The sequence below is a fragment of the Homalodisca vitripennis genome, chromosome 4 (assembly GCF_021130785.1).
Source record: "Homalodisca vitripennis isolate AUS2020 chromosome 4, UT_GWSS_2.1, whole genome shotgun sequence".
Lineage (NCBI taxonomy): Eukaryota > Metazoa > Arthropoda > Insecta > Hemiptera > Cicadellidae > Homalodisca > Homalodisca vitripennis.
This window is the reverse complement of record NC_060210.1, coordinates 19,567,109-19,585,952: the sequence shown is the minus strand read 5'-3', so window position 1 is coordinate 19,585,952 and position 18,844 is coordinate 19,567,109. Positions and strand designations below refer to the sequence as shown.

General features: G+C 31.0%; 1 protein-coding gene across 1 annotated transcript in view; it reads left to right on the top strand.

Annotated features, from left to right (window-relative positions):
- Positions 1-18,844, top strand: part of LOC124359010 (acid sphingomyelinase-like phosphodiesterase 3b) — a 195,283-nt gene that overhangs the window by 92,177 nt on the left and 84,262 nt on the right. The window contains exon 2 of the mRNA XM_046811341.1: positions 16,398-16,424. The gene's annotated coding sequence lies outside the window, so the exon portion shown is untranslated. The remainder of the gene's footprint in view (positions 1-16,397; positions 16,425-18,844) is intronic.

Genomic DNA, 18,844 nt, shown 5'->3' with positions numbered 1-18,844 from the left:
TATGGTTAGATTCTTATAGTTTCAATTGCTATATAGGTTTTTGTGTAGTTTTTTTAAATTTGAATATGTATTTCTTAAGAAAAACTTCATATATTTCACATTTTCTACAATCACTACTAAGAATGGTATGAACATTCCCAACATTTCTGTTGGAACACGCTCGAATTTAAATTAATACAAAACTTTAAATTTGCAGAGCATTCGATGTACCGAAGCATTAGTGTTTGTAGGGTAGTCAATATATCTAGCTTTACTGAAGTAGACTAACGATAATTCTGACTATCAATATCTCGAATCAGGACACATGTGGATCTTCCATTATATAAACATGAACACGTCGTTGTTATCAGATTGTTCGAATGATTGGTAGTTACCAACAATAAAATATATTAAAGAAGTAAAGATAAATTTTCCTTTTCAGACAGACAACACTGTTCACTATATGGTTTTATTGCATTAAACGTAATTCTTACGAGAAAACATATTTTCACTACATATCTACTCTAAATAATACTCATAAGAAAGTAATAATTGAATTGTAGCTAAGAGAAAGTTTACAAAAGACATATTATACCGTTTTATTCTAGGCACGTTTATTTTTGTAAACCACGCCATATGCCATTGTTGTAGCTTCCATCACACTTCTTTTGTGTCCCTCATATATTTTCTGAAATAAGAAGAAACTCTTGTAATCAGATCCTACTTCCTACCAAACACTAGAAATAAAAGGCCCTAAGGAGTCAAACCCATTAGTAGTTTACAGACCAACAATACTATTATTGTAACACTGACAAATCTATTCTTTGTTTCATACAACGAACCCATGTGTGATATTACCACTGAAACATGATCAAATGAATAGCCATTGTAACATCATGCACATCATTCAACAATGCAGCTGCCGCTATAATGACGTCAATAGATCCTTACGCTATTTGTTCTTACGTTCTAATAATTGATGCATGGCGATACATGTAAATCTTTACACCGTGCAATTATAACACGCTCAAGACACTACAACCTTTCGTTTATTACTTATAAAAACAAATTGAAGACGGATTTATAATAGAATTTGGCTGTAAATTAGTAATTTTTTTAATGCTTATATTGTTTATTAGTGTTAGCGATATAGTTATTTGCTGAGCTTTAGCGAAGTCTGTTTCTCCGTGTAAGATATCTCGAAAATTAGCATAGTCACAGAACTGTGCGTGAACCTTTATTTGTATATGAGACACTGAGTTCGATCATGGTTCATGTCACTTCATGCGATTTGTCTGAGCGTTGGCGAATACTTTGATATTGTTCTTAACAGTAACCGTGACGTTAGAGAAAAAATATCAGAATAAAAAATTATAACAAAACTCAATATAATCGATTTTAACATGTGACATTTTAACACGTGTAGCCTAACTATCCCAGCACATCCAATACTGAGACTGATTTCATCTATAGACTTTACATTTGCCATGAAACTTCATTTATAAATATATAGGAATGAGTTCTATGATCTTGTATATCAAACCATGGAATTTGGCTGTGCATCGTAAAAGTCTATCACTTAGTAGACGGGCACGATTTCAAAAAAAGATGTTTCCCGGGAGATATAAAACTTTCTTTGCCTAAATGAAATATAAATTTGAAATTTGCATTGAACTTCAGTGAAGCCTGTTACAGAACACATGGTATAGCGTACTACCTTGCTGTTATTTATTTTAAATATTGTATATTTTGAAAATGCAGTTGAAGAATCCAAAAAAAGAATTATTTAAAAAATGGATAATATATTGAATTCAACATCTAAAATAGTAAAACTTGTATTACATAACGTGAAAAAGTGTCAAAAAGCAAAAAGTAAATTTTATTGCAATGCAGTACTAATTCACCTTCTAATTATTCTTATTCTTAATACATCTATACTTGAATAATATTGTATAGAAAGTAAAACTTTAGCCCTGTTTGATTAAAATTCCTATTTTAAACATTTACGCTTAATTTGTTAAGACAATAGATAATATTATAAATCTATATCTTTGGTAAAATAGTTGTTTGATGTAACTGCATTATTTAAATACGTCCCAAGTACTTAAAAAAGTACAATCCATACTCTAATTTAATTGTAAAGCTTGGGTATCTTCGGAGCTGCTCATTTTTTTTTAAACTGTTATAAAATTTTTGTTTTTGTATGTGTAATATATGCATAACGGTTTAAAGACTCGTTTGGTATGAAGTAAAAAATGTAATTTTAAAATAAAATGATATTTATTAGTGGCTAGTTATTTATACTATATAATCTGTTTATCATCGGCCAAAATACAAAATTGTTGTTGAAACTATTATGTAATACGTAACATAGTAGATTTAATATAATAATAAATAAATCCCTTTTTTGTAAAGTTTTGTGTTAAGTAGTTTTAAGAAGTATGAAATTTATATTTGCTCAATCGATTAACAAATAGAAACCAAAGAGATTGAAATGTAGAAAATAGAAATTTACTTAAATATCCTTTTAGTAGAGACTATCAAACCATGTTATCACTTCTGAATGATTGTGCATGTACAAGTAAATACTGCTCTAATACCAATAAATTTTTGAAAGAAATTACTGGTCATAAATTCTTGTGAAATATTCATGTATTGGAAGGAAACAGGATTTGCCGTCGAACAGTGAATCAAGAAGTCAGTAACAGTACGTTTCGAGCTCTGCAATCTGATCCCTTCCTCAGGTACAGGAGGACCATCCTAACATTTGATTAGAATCTCGGTTAAAATAAAAAATCGTATCAGCGCGTCGTGACACGCTCCAGGGTAAGTGCACATCGTAACAGACATGTGTCTTGACTCCATGCACACCATCTCTAAAACAATCATTTACTAGGAAAAAATCACTAATTATCAAAAAATAAGTAAAGAACACAGGTCACAATAGGTCTGTGCTGAACACTAACAAGGTTCCAATAGTAAGGGTGATTATCACGACATAAACAAATGGCGAAAATTAACGAATGGTGGTGAGCCTTTTTATTATTGGTTCATTCCAGATAAACTCAAGAGCATACTCTTACTGTGCATTAGTTTATGTAAACTTACTCTATTGGTTTGTGGTCTATAAATCTCTTATCAGAACCAATCCCTATTTCCTGTTCTAATCCAAGATCCTGTATCCTTCACAACCCTGTCATTGTTAAATGCAAACAAAGAACGAATCTTTGAATTGCAACACTAAATAAAACTAATGTAACTTGACCTCCCTTCGGTTTGAAGGTCCACATTTAATAACTAAACATGTTTTGATAATATAAACAACCATTGGTTCTTAATTGAACCTGGGTAAATTATGTAAATACTAAAAAGCCTACATTTGCGGGTTTTATTGTCTTTATTTGACCAGCGCTAGGGAGGGTATTCGTGAAGTAAATATAATTTACATTACTTACGGTTGATACATTTACTGTCTACCCATATTCGTTTGTATTCAGTTTATCATTTTGGAATACTGCTTTATAGAATCGTAGAGTATTGAACATTTAGGAATCAACACAAAGTAATCCTACGCATATACAAAAATCCTTTGTCCAGGTGAAAGTTGAAAGAACTTTTTAATTAAAATTAAAGCGCACCTTTTAAATGCAATTACGATTACATCGAAGCGAGTAGATTGTGATATATTACTCAAAAATACAATTTGTAAAAAATGTCAGTATATATTGAATAACCAGTTGGTTATATATATTATTACTCTTTAATTTAAATACTAAAAATGAAAATAGTGAAAATTAAATAAAACTATGTACCGTAAAACTGAAAGGAATTAAAGTAATAATGGTAAAATGAATCATTGTTGTTAAGACAGCCCTTACGAGATAAATTACGTACGAGATAAATTAAACTACTAATGGAACTAAAAGATGAATGTAATGTTTAAATGGAACATATTTTGAGCTAGTGAATGAATTATAAGACACTGAGTGTATTGATACACAAACAACAATACTGTACATGTCAAGTATTAGGAGTAACTAAAATTAAATAAGGTAGGTATTGTGATACTAAAATAATATTTTTAGTTAAGAAAAGTCTACCGTAAAAGCTAACCCAAATATTTGCACACAGCTCACGCGTCTGTAACTTTATTTGGACCATTTAAGATAAAGCACGTACAGGGCTCAACTGCCCTGCCGGTCTCACTCCCCTCCCCACCCCCACACACACAATGGCAGTTCTCAGTTTAACCTGCACTAACACTGCTGCGACTTTTAGTGGCGAATATTATGAATGTTACTAATTGTGCCTGAAAGTAAATTTGAATGACTGATAGTTTAAACAGTTCTTGTTGGTATAATAGTATCATATTCAAGAACAATATTATTATACTTACAGTGGTGCTCTCGATCTTTGGTAACAATATTTTTGTAGTGTCTAAAGTCTTTTTGGTCACATTCCTATTGGTTTCCATTTATGAAACGATGAAAAATAGAAACATATTTTGATATTATTCAACGAGAGTAGTTCATAGGAACTTCAAAAGAAAGAAAGGGAATTTTGAAAAACTGGAAAAGAGATATCTTTAACCGTTTCACACTAAAGCATTTTTTCACAGTACTTAGGTGAAAGATGACTTTATTTAAGCATGTGGTTTTTATCTGCAAATAATTTGATTTCCTTAGTTATTTTGATTTTCTTAGATTAATCTGAATTAAATTGAAAAATATGATTAAATATTTCATAAATGAACAACAGCTGTGTCACTCTCTAGCGCAATAACTCTTAGACATACCTGACTATTTTCAACTAGTCAGCAGGTCTAATTATAATATTATATACTTTTCCATTTAAATGACTGTAATTCCAAGGGATCAGACAATGTTTTCACGTCTTTAGAGTAATTAAATGAGCTTAAAATTTAAAACAAGAAAATAAAACATAATTGCATTTTATTAACCAGATTAAAAGAAAGTGATGAAGATTTTTTTCTTAATGGTTGTAAAGATGTTATCACATTCTCGGACAGGCGATGCTGGGCACAACATCCAAGCTCCCATTAAATTCTGGCGGGTTGGTGGACTATCCCGGTATGATGTTTTTCTCATAAATAATGTTTAAATATCCTCTAACCGGATCCAATGTGTACAATTAAAACAATTCCTGAGATTCAATGCTCATTCATACTTGGAATGTAGCACATTAGGCGTGAAAACAGCCTCTTCTATCTGGCCTATAAAACTATTAAAGAAGCCAAGATGTAATAGGTTATGCAAGTATTTGAAAACACATATTTTCCTTAAGCTACATTTATATTTATACCGTAAAATTTCTATACTTGTCTACAAATAGTAAAGGTTGGATTTCAAACCACATTTCAAGCCTCGAAATTAATTATTAAGGCGGACACATCATCAATATCAAGCAGACTCTGTGTTCATCAACCGGTGGGAAAACATGCGTTAAATATGCATCCAATTTAACTTCACAGCGGAGATATTTTTAAATATATACATAGGCTTTTATAGTACAACCGTAGATTTTAGAATGAATAGATTTATAGTACCATATTGTAAATCTATACACAATTACGTAAACGGAGTGCCAGTGATTTGACCATACAGTACCCAAACAATCCTGTGAGAATTTACGAGTGTTTACTATGTAATACGGTGTATTACCCTTATCGGACTGTAATCCAGTTCTGAGCTGTGTTCCAAACTTAACGGCGTATAGAGGTGGTGTTTGGAAAGATAGTCTAAAAGATAAACCATGTATCAATAATCCCAGCCAGTAATCCCATAAAAGTAAAACGTTTCAAGAAATGAGGTCACAAAGTTTATGGGACATACATTCAGTAATTTATTGAAATGAACTCGACTACTCTCCATTTTCAGATGACACGACGCGGTGCCGAAGAAAGTGCCAGCATTGCTTTCCTTGTTAGTATCCTACTGTAGCTTGTTCTGTTGTGATGTGTGGTTGTGATTCTCGTACTCGTTACTTGCATTCTGTGCGGTGACAAAGCCTGGACTGGAATCCAAGCAGGTTTCCAGTGTTTTAAAACCCTTTTTCTCTTTATTTTTGTATGTATTAATATCTCCCCCCACCTGACGAAGATGATAGATTCAAATCCTCGAAACGTTGTGTTATACCTTTTATAACTTAATAGGTAACATACAACGATAGCAAATGTCCAAAACACTCCAAATCCTCACAATCCTTCCTGCGTCAATAATAAACTTTATACAAGGGATTCAGACAATAATATATATATTATTATAAATAATAATATTTTTTCTAATCCGTTTTATTGTGTTCTAATTGAAAACACATATGTAGTTCACAAAATACAGTAATGAATTACTTACTTGATTGAGGAAATGCACAATTAGCATTGTACGCATCAACAGCTGCCACACAACATACTACAGGCTAATAAATAAAGCCATCGGAAGTGGCCCAGATCTGGCGCCAAATTACCTTGTTTGCGCGGGAAACGGTAAATCTTGCTGACGTTTCCTGTGTGTGTAGATTGCCCTCAGGATGGGGTCTGGTTGTTGCGACGTTTGTATATCGAATCGCAGTAACATTGTACTGTTAGTTCATGCATGTTTAACATCAGAGATACATACGAGATTCTATTCATACAAGAACGTGCTTTTAGGGAATAGGAATGGAAAAAAAAAGTTCAAAGATCAAATTTCATTCTCCAAATGAGCTAGTATATGTACTATGCGCTATTCCCTACACTCACAACGAATTTAATAAGGAAAATTGGAGCACTACAATTTTAAATTTCTAGAAAAATTCAATATTGAGCATGTAGAAGTGACAAACAGTGACGAAAATATATGCTAGTAAATTGTTTTCAATTTGATATTAAATTAGAGGTGGCCTAATTGAAGTTATTAAACTCGATATCCCCTGCGCACATGTTTTACCGTATAATTACAATGTTCCGATACAGTATCTATGTATACTTTTAGCATGCAAAATCCTTCATCTTTGCAAAAGGTTTTCAGTACGAACCATATTAATAATACAGTATCTATGTATACTTTTAGCATGCAAAATCCTTCATCTTTGCAAAAGGTTTTCAGTACGAACCATATTAATAATACAGTATCTATGTATACTTTTAGCATGCAAAATCCTTCATCTTTGCAAAAGGTTTTCAGTACGAACCATATTAATAATACAGTATCTATGTATACTTTTAGCATGCAAAATCCTTCATCTTTGCAAAAGGTTTTCAGTACGAACCATATTAATAATACAGTATCCATGTTTACTTTTAGCATGCAAAATCCTTCATCTTTGCAAAAGGTTTTCAGTACGAACCATATTAATAATACAGTATCTATGTATACTTTTAGCATGCAAAATCCTTCATCTTTGCAAAAGGTTTTCAGTACGAACCATATTAATAATACAGTATCTATGTATACTTTTAGCATGCAAAATCCTTCATCTTTGCAAAAGGTTTTCAGTACGAACCATATTAATAATACAGTATCTATGTATACTTTTAGCATGCAAAATCCTTCATCTTTGCAAAAGGTTTTCAGTACGAACCATATTAATAATACAGTATCTATGCATACCTTTAGCATGCAAAATCCTTCATCTTTGCAAAAGGTTTTCAGTACGAACCATATTAATAATACAGTATCTATGTATACTTTTAGCATGCAAAATCCTTCATCTTTGCAAAAGGTTTTCAGTACGAACCATATTAATAATACAGTATCTATGCATACTTTTAGCATGCAAAATCCTTCATCTTTGCAAAAGGTTTTCAGTACGAACCATATTAATAATACAGTATCTATGTATACTTTTAGCATGCAAAATCCTTCATCTTTGCTTTTAATACGAACCATATTAATAATACAGTATCTATGCATACCTTTAGCATGCAAAATCCTTCATCTTTGCAAATAGGTTTTCAGTACGAACCATATTAATAATACAGTATCTATGTATACTTTTAGCATGCAAAATCCTTCATCTTTGCAAAAGGTTTTCAGTACAAACCATGTTAATAATACTTACAGGGAATCTTAACTTTCGAAGTTCCGGTTACTCGTACGACACTGAGTCGGATACTCAGTGTGACAAGAAAGAAACCGTTGTACAAATCTATATTTATGGCCAACTAGGTCGTAGAAAGAGAATTATTAAATTTATATATACCCGTTATGTTATACAATAATAGTTTGCGGTTGTATATATTGGAGAGTGTTTGTTTTGATAGCATGTCTGCAACCAGCTACCGCAGGCTACAGATACTAATAATTTACGAATACATCCACAGAAGCGTACTCAAAAGTGGGATCTTGATTAATGTATTAATTAATTTTGTAATAATTGGAAATATTTAATATGCTTTTATAATTTATTCTCAATATTTATTTTGTTTAACTTTAGTTTTAAGTTCGGTATGTTGTTCGTTTTACCAAAGTACGTAATATATTTAATTAATATGTAAAACATTTTTAGTTACTAATTTAAAATTTCCTTTATAAAATATGAAACAACAGATAGTAAATGTATGTGCTCTAAAGTAAATATATGTATAAAAAGTGTAAGAGAATTAAAAGACATAAATCAATATACTACACTCATGTCTATTTTACTTATGTGACAAGTGATGAACCTTTTACATGATGGTATATAACAAAATCAACAAATAAACATTGTTGTACTATTCGATGTAATGCTGAAATTTCTTATAAACTTAGTAAGTGTACGGGCTTGATAATCTGAGGATTATAGAGCTATATCATTTTTGGAATAGGTAGTTTTATCAGAAAAATACTTTTTATATCATTATTTAAAGTACTTATTAAAAAATATGTTTTAAAAATATAATAAAACCGATATTCTTAAAATATTTGATTTATTTTGTTGCTATTGTTAAATTCTAAATTTAAGTGTGAAAATTTCAGTGTTCAATTGAATGACATAGGTAATACAGAAAAGCGAGCAATGAATTATAATATATATATATATATATATATATATATATATAATTTCAATAAACATTGAATCGCAAAAAGTACTTGCTCCGCTGGGACACGAACCCGGATCTCTCACTTGCCGGGTGAATGTGCTACCATTACACCACAGAGCGCTCACTTTTTCCGATTCAATTATTTTGTATTTGGCCGTATCTGTCACATATGCGTTTAAATAAGCAAACTAACATATGATCGGAAGACCAAATATCTGTCAAACGACTTTTATTTACATTAAATTGTATAAATGGCAATAGCCTTATTTAATTTCAATAAACATTGAATCCCGGCGGAGCAAGTACTTTTTGCGATTCAATGTTTATTGAAATTAAATAAGGCTATTGCCATTTATACAATTTAATGTGTGTATATATATATATACATTGTAAAATAATCCGCAATTAAAATAACTTTTGTATCAATATTGTGTATTCTTAAAGATACATTACAACTAGTCTCACTTTTTCCAAACTATACAGCTTTAGCGATAATTGCTGATAAAATAAAAAATCTCTTCTACTGATAAAGATGTAGGAATGTATACGAAATGAATAAATAAAGCCTGGGACATTTAGTAAACATGTGGCATTGAAAAATACCTTGGTTTTGTTCCAGCTTAATATCACCAATTAATATAACACTGCCCAATAAATATTCAATCGTAGTGAAAAAAAACCGTTTTAAATACACATGGTTCATGGCTGTGAAGGAGGAGTAGGTGGCCTAGATTTTTTTAAACTATGACGCATGACGTCACGATACACACCCCCGCCCCGCCCACTGATGGTAGATACATATAGACACTGTTTGTTTGCAGGCAGGAATAGTTCATCTCTTACTGTGATATTTTAAATGTCAACCTACTATGTGACCTATGTTTCTGTCAGTGCTAACTGTATCACTATCAATCATTAGTGAATGTTCGAATATTTACAGGGTTAATTTTTTAATTTAGTTCATATAACTAATTAACTCTATTAATGATTGACATTAATATGTGAAATAGCCACATTAGGTTTGGTGAGGTTATGAGGCTTAGAAACATTTGAACTCATGAATATCAGCAAGAGCTGAAGAACCTGACACTGTTTTAGGATGTAATTAGCGAATTTAAATTTTGAGGATAAATGTTATTGTTAAAAAAAAATCACTGATGTAACAAATTAGGTTATTATATGTATAAGTTTTGCAATATAAATAAAGAGTTCAGTGTTTTGCGCTGCTTAAATAGTTAAATCTTTGTTCAAACATAGTTGTTATAAAACTAAGACTTGTCCAAGTATAATGAACTATTCAATGAATAAAAATTAAAACTTGTAATTGATTTAAATTGGGAGGTATTAGGTATTGGGTCTCATATACCTCTGTTATTTCTTCAGAACATTTTTAAACGTCAGAGTTTGAATGAAACGTAGAAAATGTGAAATTGAAAAGTAGAATATTGAACTATTGATGATTAGAGACAAATTTAAAAATCAACACGACGCCTCTTCTCTACTAAAACTTGTACTTGAGAATATTGACGACGTTACGTTTAAACTCATAAATTCCTGATACATTTAAGGCGGACTTTGCCAATATAAAGTTTAAGGCAAAGTTTTAATAACATTAATATTAAAATAAGCATTTGCGTTAGACTGATTGAAAGGTTTGCACTATGAGCAACTGTCATTACAACTAAAGTAGTAGTCCAGTCATTTAAGGTTTTATCTGCGGAAAAATTCCTAGTGAGTCAACCTGTTTTGGACTAGAGTGCTGAGAAAGCGAGTAGAATGCACTCACATAGGTTATTATATACCTTATACATATAAGGCGTCAACTCTATTGCTTTTTATCAATGTATTTAAGTTTTCTTAAAACTTCTACCTTCTACTCGGGCGTTTTGTGACAAATATACTTATATTATAGAGATTTTGTAACTTAGTAAAATCTACTATATATAATACAAATGACATCCACTGGCACATGGTCCGTTGTTTATTGTTCTGTGACCCGCCCCTTTATACATGCTACTGCCTCTCGGACTGTGTTTAGCTCAGTTTAAAAATATTTTTTGAGTGTTAAAGACGTTATTTTCGTAATTTTGTGCTCTTGAACAGTTTTCATGAGTGATAAACGTTTCATATGTAATGAATCGTTACCTAGTGGTTCCGTAGTAGAGTTTAGACTTGGTCTACAAACATTAAAAAATGCTAGTGTCGCTAGAAGTGATGGTGACATTAAATATTTGAATACTGTGACATTTTTAAATGTTTACAGTAATTGTCGTAAAAATTATACCAACAATTTGAGTATTGTGGCCTTCAAACAACGCCAAGAAGAGCCGAGTACATCAACTTCTCCGCGCAAAAAAGAATTCATAGTTTTGATTTCAAAAAATTATGTTAGTTTTGTGGAGAAGAAGCAAGTGAAGAAATCGAAAGAAAAAAAAAATAAAAAAATATACAGACGCGCTATAAGAGAAGTCAGTACTCTCACATTTAAAAACACAGTTTTAAAACCTGCAGAGTCGCTTGGATTGAGATGTTTTAAAGCTTGTGGTTATTGTCGTGGCCAGGCATGCTTAAACGCGGATTCCAAAGAAAATGATGGAGATTTTAATTTAAATACAGCAATAAGTCCACTCGGTGTTTTGTCAACTACTTTTGATGAAGTTGAAATTGAGGATATCGACGACGAATATACGTAATGAAAGAAAATTATATACAAACTATTTTCTCCCTATTTTTCAATATAAAAATAACTAATTATTGAGCATAAAATAAAAAACAAATATTACAGATCATGGATTATGCCTACGGGGAAAACCATAGAAAGGCGCCTTCATTCTACCTGAAAGGCGGTGCGGAAACGAGTGCATCATCATAATATAGTCGTTTTCTCAGTGCTCTAGCCCGAAAACGGTTGACTTAACAGAAAAATGCAAGATACATTTTTTGTAGATAGTCGTATGATAAGTAATTTTTATAATGACCTTTATTAACCTCCAAGCCATAGGTCGCGAGATATTTGCAAAAACTGATTTTCGTGACCTGTTGACCCTTATAACTTTTTTAGCCGGTTAATATAGATTTTTCACATTTTCATTAAAACGCCATAATAAAGGTGTACACTAAAACTCAGCTCATTAGGAAGTTTTTCGTAGATTGAGGTTTAAAAAACTTAAGATTACTTCTCAGACACAAAGATATATCTCTTAAAAGAGGAAAATGTTAATCGTAGAATTTCTTGTGAAAGACACAAGAACTCTTATCACAGTAAATTATAATTTAGGTATTTAAGAAATCAAGTCAAAATTAATTTGATGTACATTAAAATCTGGGTTTTGATAATGCATATTCAAAGAGGATTCAAATTGAAGTTCTAAGTGTTATGAATATATCAACAAAGAGACTAGTATTCTTTTTTCAAAAGCAGTTTTATAAGATAATGAGATAAAGTTAAAAGTCTTTATGCGTACAATCCAGTTACTACCTAATGTTATGAGACATAGTTTGGAATGAACTTATGAATGAATATTCAGAATCAAATTTATACTAGAGATTGTTTATTGACACTATATTTTTTATTTTGACAGCTAAATTTTTATTTCAACACTATTTATCAGATAAGCTGCAGTTTGACGTGATTGGTTAGTTTTTCCAGCCCTATATTTTGTTTGATCGCTTATGTAAATTGCCCCCATATATTACCCTGCGTGAGTAGCAGCCATAATAACGGCCGTAAGGTTATACGTTGGCAAACTCTTTCAAAGTATTTGTTTATGACCTACTGTATATTAACTGATAAACCAAACACATAATAATGTCTTAAATTAAGATCTAGATAATATAATGGTAGTTATAAAATAACTTGGTCTAGGAAAAGACAAAAAAATTATTAATCTCTTTCTTAGGGGAGATGAAGGTACTTTTAAACTATAACCAGTGGATATTTTTTGTGGCCGAAAAATCTTTAAAAGTGTTCTATGTGATCCATATTATCCATATAACTGCAACTGTAAACGAAAATTGTAAGAATAAATGCTAGGACTTCACGTATGCGGTAACACTTGTTATGAGAAAGTAAGGGTTGACTCTAATTAATTCAATTCCAAAGCAATGCAGGTAAGCGATAGTAAAGATCGTTTGAGTAATTCAAAAAATGGGTTTAAAGTCGCATTCTACAAGTAACTAACCAAAGTTTAATATCTGCTTATATGTTTGAAAGATATTTCGAAAACAATTGATCTATGGAGTTGAAATTGTGCACGAAGCTCAATTTCTATAAGATGGACACTGAGTTCGATGATATTGTACCGTAGTTGTGATTGTTTATGCTGAATCGCGGTAGGAAGTAGGCTCTTTTGTTAACTAGACGCGGTGCGTGGACATTGTTTGTTGGTTAGACCGGTACATCAGCTGATCGAGATATCTACGGTGATACGTTCCCTGAGCCGGTTCCCGGAGAGAGGGGGGCCAGAGTTGGAGTATTGACGACGGCGTACGGACGTCCACTAGAGAAGCAGTAGTTCTTCCTCTAATCCTATAGTTTGGATCTAGAGTAATTCTTTTAATCGGGTGTAAATTCAAATCAAGTTATTAATTTTCTTTAGTGCGTTTTTAGTTTACTATCAGTCTCCATAGTCTTCAAAGTAGTAGTCTTCAGCGTTTAGTTAATATCTTTTATTTTTATACTGATGTGATTAAATTTTTAAAGTTTTCCATATTACAGAGTCTGAGAATTAATTCAATTTTTTGAAGTTTTGTGAATTAAATTTTGCTCGTAAAGTTAATATCAAGTTTTGTGTTATATTGATTTTTAAATATTTTGAGAAGAGAACTTTTTATTTTATTTTGTTAATTTAAACCATTTTTGGAGAAGTATGCATTTTTAGTTTCATTTTAATTTTAATTCTTTTTGATCATACTCTTAATTATATTTGATCGATTGTGAGAAGTTTTGGAGAAAATCAAATCTAAAGTTTGTAAACTTTGTTAATTTGTTGGGTGAACTTTAATTCGGAATAAATCAAGTATTTCCGAAAAGTTGTTTTGATTTATAAAGTATTAGCTCCAAAGTAATATAATATATGTACTATAATAACGGTACAATAAGGCTGAGCGTTACCCAAAATGTTTTAATTTGTCTTGTGGGTAACCTTCATGGAAACGAGGAAATAGCAGGTAAATGAATTTGTAAACAAACTGAGTACAGTCATATACGATTTTAAATGTGACATATTTATGCATTTAGTAGCTACGCTTAGTGTGTCGTACTATTGCCTTGTTTAAATTTTAAAATATAAACAAGAGATTTATCCTCATACTAAATCCTGAATAAACAAATGTTTATACACATCAATCCAGATCGCAAAAAAAATAAACACGAGTTATAACAAGTCGTACTGTAATGATTAATACATGATATTCTTAACTATTTTCTAAACGTATCTTTTACGTAACATAACCTCGCCATGTCTGTTGTACAAGCAAGCAAGAAATATTATTTATAGACCGCTTAAATATCTTTCATGTTTGCTATGTCATTACAAATATTTCGAAGGTTGGTTGTTTCTAAAATTGGGCATAATACGATTGAGTCTTTTATACTTTAGATTTGTCATTTGCTGATCAAAAAATAGATTGTATATATATATATATATATATATATATATATATATATATATATATATATATATATATATATATATATATGCGTTTTATACACTTACTCATCAGAGATTCTCTGATAGTTTACTGGGGAAATGCGTTATGGGTATATATCGTACAGCTCATGAGAACGTATCAGAATGATAGTAAGGGATAAAGATATGACAGTTGGGCCATTATATCACAGACGTTATAATGAATGTAGAGAAGACTTGCAATTTTACTACGAGTGGCACTACGTCAACAGAGAACTCTGGTGGCATCGAGTTGAAGTTACTAGTGAACGTTGTTGCCAACATAATCTACCGGCACTAGCGCGATCTTACGTCATCGATACGAACCTTATCGGTTGAACAAGGAAAGTGAGTCACCCTCCACATTGTAGCGTGTCTTGTCTAGATGCATAATCTATGTTCTTCAGATTACGTACTCAGCCCTGAACTATATGTTGAGTGCCGTTTGTGTAATCAATATTATGAAATTTTTATCTTTTAAAAATCTAAGTATAGCCAATAAATATATAAACAATTTCTACAACGAATATATGTAGTAGTATTTTAGATGTTAAGAGACACAAACTGAAGAGCACAATATTAAAATTATCGGTCGGGTACATTACGCTCATAGAATTTTGAGAAATTACTTATGTGTTATTACTTAACTAATGTAGGTTTACAGATATAAAATGATATATCATCAACCCACTCTAATATTCGACACCTATATGTTTTATGGGAACCTTATTTATACCATTTCGGATGTAAAAAAGACTTTCTTCATTATGACAGACGCCGTACGATGTTTGAAATTACATTTTTGTACACATGCTCATAAAGTTGACCTAAGTGTAGAATGTTATCATAATCAAAACTTCCGAACGTGTTTCTTTACTTTTGTGTTCTTAAGCTTATAGTAATAGAAAATGTATAATATATTTACAGAATCATGAAATATTTTTGTAATTTTCTGACATCATTATCCAGTCAAGCAGAGAAAAACTTTACATGCATTTTATATTTATTATTAAACAGCATATATGAAGAGTTAAACAATTACGATTATTATTAGAATCATTGCAATTACAAACGAATTCATTGATAATTTTCCAATACACATGAGCGGTGTTTTATTTCATCACTGAAAAAATTTTTATATTCTGCTGTAACGTATTATGTTTGAAAAAACACACACACAAAACACACACACACACACACACACACACACACACACACACACACACACACACACACACACACACACACATATATATATATATCTTCAATAAGAATAGAAAAAATAGTAATATATTTCGTCTTAAGACATTTTCAAGAGATATAGGTATTACTACAGTGTATTATTATTATTGCTGTGTAAATTTATTTTGTAATGATATGCTTCGGGATACTGTTTCTATGATACTATTTATATACTATTTAGTTACATTTTGTTACTATTTTGTTTATAGATGCTATACATTATATTTATAAGTAATTTCTTTCTGTTCATGTATCGCTATACGTAAACTGGTTCTGTAATCATTTCCTTTGTACTAACATGTAAAAATGCATGGCCGTTGGAATAAATAAACGACTCTATTAAAAACAAATTACGTTAAATAACGGTTTTGTATAATTTTGACATGGACTATATTTCGCTCATATACTTTAATAAATGTATTCCAAAACTGTTGTTTTAGTCTGTCGACGGTTACTGAGTAAAACTAACTGTAAACTTATTGTTTCAGATAACGAATAACGAAAAATAAGGACAGGTAAGTGGGATATGATTTAAAGTGGGATTAAGCTAATTACAAAATATATATGGATGGAAAACAGTGAATAATCCCTCGCCGCTGGTGGGAAAGGCTGTCGTAATTAACATAAAGTATCAGATGGAAATGGCAGTGTCCATATATTACAGTGTCATCTGTTCCCTTCCATTTAATTGGTTACTGTGTCATTTTCATTACATTGACACCTACCACATTATTATAACGTGGGCGCCCCAGTACAGTTTGAATTATTCAGAGGCTATGACAAAAATTATCTTTATTTCTATTTTTTACGATTCTAAATATTATTTATCGATAAAGCAGTATTTTTTATAAATATAACTAAATACACCATTGAAATCAATGCTATACTTTAAATTTTGTGGCATTTCCCCCCAAATTCATACACTCAGGTACATGGAATTCTAACACTAAAGAAAATAGGTTCCCAGTTTTTCAGAACTTGCTTCACCAACTGGTATTAGAAAACGCTACAATTTCTGTTACGCATTCACAAAAACAGCTTATTCCTGTCTCAAAGGGGTTTGATGTAAGCTCCAAATATTACCAAGTTCAAAATATAGTACGGTTTGAGGTCATATAAGAAATTATTCAAACATATCACCTTCAAAGAACATTTTCATGAAATAAATACTTTAAAAAGTTATATAATAACACCACTTACCGGCGGCTAAATAAAAATTAAACTTAAATTAACATCAATAATAGGCTACTAATACTTACATCATGATAGTTGTCATCCATACTATAATATTAGGGATTCATATTATATGTTTCATATAAAGTATTTCAGGGTTCAGGAGGTGAAAAAATTAAATGGTATTGACAAAAAAATGACATTTACCAGGGAGAAATACACATTCATTTCATATTTGATGCATATACTTCTATCTTATTAGATGTACGATTTTAACGTTCCTAAAAATTTAAATTAAGTAATAAATTACACACTCCTTTTAGGATGAAGTAATTGGATGAAACAAAAGTGATTTTGTTTATTTTGAATTCCATGTGCAGATAATGGTCTATCAGAATTTTTTGAACAATATTAAACCATTGATTAAGCTATTCTTATTCTTTAAGTATTAATTGATTTTCCAATATAATTTCTGGGCCAATATATTGCTTTGGACCAATAGCCCCACCTCGGTAAAATTCCTACTTCTACCACTTTGTTTGTAGGAAATAGAATGAAAAGTCCTAACTTCCCGCTGTGCCTTACTCTTTCATAGTCATACATCAATACCAATGATACTAATACTCTTCACTCTACGTCATACGGCTTTTACGATAATGTGTAAACAAACACACGTAGGCGTGCACACAAATACAAAAAGAAATAACATTTTCAAACTGTTTACCAATTATGAAATAATTAAATTTCTCAAACGAAATTTTTGGATACTTAACGGACCAGTCGTCCCGATATCTGTGTTTGTACCCTCGCTACTTATTTCTTTAAAGAATTAATATCTTTAAATCTGATATCTTACCGTATTTGTTCTTGCTGCTCGAACCATGTTCAATATACAGTATAACTCTCCCTCCTTACTCGTCTAGCGTTTATATCAATATTTATATACCTAACCAGTATCGTATTCCTCATCAGTGAAAAATAAACGCGATGTCCCCTCGACGAGTTTTTGTCATAGAAAATTAATTTTGTGTCAGGCGTATTGCTTTTTATTCCACTTGCTTCAGTTACGGACTCATTGCGGTCTCACAGAGCGAACCGTTTTTAATTCGTGTTAATACAGTTTTTATTATTTATCTGCTGTAATATACCGTCCCACAATTTCTAAGGAAACCAAATTCAAATGCCCTACATGTATGCATTTATAATTTTGTGCATTGAGTAAAATCCAGAATACACTATCGGTTTGTTTTCGCCACTACTGTCATCTATAATAAAAGTTAGATTAAACTATATATCATTACTATATGCATCGCAAAATGACAGCTGATATCTATTGTGCAGATCAATGTGACAGTGTCGTCTGTAATTGTCTATCGGTTGTGAAAATTAGTATTATCGGTATAGTAAATAAATGTTCTTAAAATCATTTTTAAAAGTATTTATGAGCAATATATCGGAATAAAAACATAACTGTTTTCAGCGACTAGTTCTTTTAGCGGGCTGTGGATGTATGTTTATTAGATTTAAAATAAATGGATTGGATCTTTTCTAGCTTTTAAGGCGTAGTGCAACTGAATTCCAGAAGAAAAATTTTTCTATTGATCATAATTATAATTTTCATTTATTTAAAAAATAAATTACGTATAAACAGACTTTAATTTCAATTTTGCTAAAGAAACGTCAAAGCCATTAATTGAACTTATACACATAAATTAAATATATATATCGTATGGGGGACAAAGGCAGCTATCCATAAATAAAT